We start from the raw sequence: 3,818 nt of genomic DNA on the forward strand, positions 1-3,818 counted from the left end.
TTCACCTAATTCTTCACTATGCTTTTCTCATCCAGCTAACTTAATTTAAATCTCTTTTGTCTATTAGCAAGTCTCTAATTCATCCAAAAGCCTCTTTCGATAGCAATTGGAATTGACTCTTGGTTATCAATTTACACAAGAATATGCAAATTCAATAATCAAGGACGCAATAAGACCAAAGATTTAATTACTACATAGGTTCATACAAGTCTTTCGATCTCTATACTTACCTATGCTGAAATATCCAAGATCTACCCTATGATTCCCTCTTTCGATAGCAAATCACAAGATTAATTATCATCTAATCAATGGCCAGTTAATTAGAAGCAATAAACTCAGAATAAATTAGATAAATAGAGAGAGAATTGCATTAAATTAGCATAGACAAACAAGCATAGTTTGAAAATAGGTTACATCGTTTTCCTAGAGTAAAGTAAATTTAGCTCATGCTAGAAATTGAATTCAACATAAATGAATTCACTATAATTGTTCTGAGAAGATTGGAAGAAAATAAACACTGAAAAATCCTCCTTACAGTCGCAACTCGTCTTCAAAAGTTCAAGGGAACGATTCAACGCTTTTCTCCCGTCCGTGCTCGTGTATGATTCCAACGTATGGGCAATAATTGGAATTCCCTCTCCAAAACAGATGATTTGAATCCCTCTAGCTAGTTTTTCTGTCCCAAGAAGTGTTCTCCAGTCAAAAGTCGCGGCCCTAGAGTGAAAAATTCCTTTTATATGGTGCGACGGCGAAAAACCTTAAATCTGTCAAAATACGATGTTCGCTCGAGCGGGGTGTCGAGCGCGCATCGAGCGTTCGACTCTGCCTGATTTCGCTCGAGTGTCCTATGTCTCTGCTCGAGCGATCTTTGTTTTTCAGCAACCCGCTCGAGCTCCCTGTCGAGCGGCAGTCGAGCATTTGAATCTGCTTGAATTCGCTCAAGCGGCCAAAAGCCTCCGCTCGAGCGAACTTGTAAAATCTACAATATGAAATTTTGCAAGTCATCAAATACCCCCAAACTTACAACTTTGTTTGTCCTCAAATAAAAAGAAAAGCAAATGATAGTTTAGGCAATATCGACTCGACCCGAAAGAGAAGTATCATCACTCACCAAGCTTTTATGAATTTAGATTTCATCTCTAGTATCTTACTCTTTTAACATCAAAGATGGCAGGAAAATCAATCAAAAATTTTGCAATTTGTCAAGCAAGAGTTAGGCGTTTACTTCAACCTAAAGCTAAGACCTTGAGTGTGTGTGTGATATAGTCAATTTAACCTCAAACCACCTGCAAACTCAAATAAAAGTAGAACAACCAAAATCAGAAGAATTCTCTTAAAACTTAACCCCATAAGTTCAATTTTTAGAAATCCTCTCCACTAATGCAGTCAACACCAAAATCAGAGATCAAAAAGTCTTTAATAAGGTTGTAATGATAGGTCACAGGGTAAGGGTTAAGAAAGAACTGGATATGAGAAATTAAATCAAACTAGAAAAATACTTAGTGAAAAGAACATTAAAAGAGAAACCCACATGATTCAAATCATAGCTTTTTCTTGGCAATATGCTCATACTTGTGGCATTATTATTGTTGTAATCACTGATGTAATACCAACAATTCCCTTAACAAAATCTGAGGTAATTCACACTCCGCTTAGCGACTTCTTTTTCTTTTTCTTTCTCTTTTCTTCTTCTTCTTCTTCTTTTTTTTTTTTTTTCTTTCTTTCAGTCACTTACTTTCTTCTTCTTTTTCTTCTTCTTCTTTGATCAAACAAAGCAAACATAATACAGTTCATCATGAAACCAATTTTTCTCTTTTAAATGTAACTCTCCACCAAAGTATTTTCTCAAACTATCAAAGGTAGATTCATTGTTTTTCAGGCTTAGATCTGGCATGGTTTATGTAGTTCAAAGAATAAATAAAGGCTTATGAAGGCCCAAGGGGGTTGACTATGGAAACACACCATGTAATGATGGCATGACATTTAGGATGGCTGGGAAAGCTTTTTGGTTATGCCAAAGAAATGCCTAGATCATTTCTCTAATATTTGGTCTCAACTAGGATTTCGCCTCAAGGACCCATCAACGGATTCTAGAGCAAAGCAAAATCGAACTTTCCTCTTTCGATTAATTCAACTTCTTCTCTTCATAAGCAAAATGGAATAAGAGAAAAACGACTATGTGCTTAATTATGTTCAAGGTCAAAGATTTAAATCAAAGTACCCACAAAACTCCACTTGACATAAAAGAAATTTTTGAAAATTTTTCTCAAAACCATCTTCAATCACAAATTTTAGAGTCATAGAGAATTCAATCTTACTCCAATACATGCTTGGTAAGAAAATCAAACAACCCATCAACAACCCCAGACTTAGAAAACAAGAGGATCAAATGATTATAGGAGTTTACACCCCCAAACTTAAACTAAACAATGTCCTCATTGTAATGCAAAAGTAAAAAGGATTGAAGAAATAAAAGGAACTTCCCTGGTTTCATGGTGAATCTTCCGTGGATTAGAATTTTTCAGCTCTTTATTCATGCTAAATAAACCTACATCAAAAACCAATTTATTAAAACTTAAATAAATAAAGATAATAAAATAAATGAAAGAGTGAAAGATAGATCTATGGGTTGCCTCCCATAAGCGTTTGTTTTAAAGTCTACAGCCAGACTTTTCAATGATCATCAATTAGGATCTTCAAGAGGAATAAATGCATAGTTCCTCTCCATTTGCTCTCCATAGTAATGCTTCAATCTTTGACCATTAACTCTGAAAATATTCCCTTCTTGTCCTTCAAATCTACTACTCCAAAAGAGAAAACCTCATGAATTGTATAAGGACCCGTCCATCTTGATTTTAACTTTCCTGGGAAGAGTTTGAGTCTTGAATTGAAGAGTAAAACTTGTTGTCCTGGAGCAAACTCTCGCCTAAGAATCTGTTTGTCATGCCACTTCTTCGTCCTTTCTTTATAGATCTTTGCATTCTCATATGCATCATTCCGGAACTCTTCCATCTCATTCAATTGAAGAAGTTGCTTTTCACCTACTGCCTTCAAATCAAAGTTAAACTTTTTTATAGCCCAATAAGCTCTATGCTCCAACTCCACAGGAAGATGACATGCCTTTCCAAACACTAATCGGTATGGAGACATCCCGATAGGTGTTTTAAAGGCTGTACGGTATGCCCACAAAGCATCATCAAGCTTCTACGCCCAATCCTTTCTATTGATTTTGACCGTCTTCTCAAGGATGTTCTTGATCTCTCTATTTGAAATTTCAGCTTGACCATTAGTTTGAGAATGGTAAACAAGTGCTATCTTGTGCTTCACACCATATTTAGAAAGAAGATTCTCAAACAACTTGTTGCAAAAGTGAGTCCCTTCATCACTAATAATAGCTCGTGGAGTGCCAAATCTTGTGAATATGTTCTTGTGCAGAAATTTGAGCACTACCTTTGCATAATTTGTTATTGTAGCAATTGCTTCCACCCATTTTGACACATAGTCGACTGCTAATAAGATATAAGCAAAACCAAAAGAAGGAGGAAAAGGCCCCATAAAATCTATTCCCCAAACATCAAACAACTCAACTTCTAAGATACCTTTCAGTGGTAACTCATGACGCCTTGAAATATTTCCCATACGTTGGCACTGGTCACAAGTTTTCACCAAAGTGTAACTATCACGAAAAATAGAAGGCCAATAGAACCCACTTTGAAGTACCTTAGCTGCTGTACGGGTGGCTCCAAAGTGTCCTCTATATGATGATGAATGGCAATGATGGAGGATGTCTTGCATCTCTTCTTCTGGCACACATCTTC

Source organism: Carya illinoinensis, chromosome 5, assembly GCF_018687715.1.
Source record: "Carya illinoinensis cultivar Pawnee chromosome 5, C.illinoinensisPawnee_v1, whole genome shotgun sequence".
NCBI classification, from domain to species: domain Eukaryota; kingdom Viridiplantae; phylum Streptophyta; class Magnoliopsida; order Fagales; family Juglandaceae; genus Carya; species Carya illinoinensis.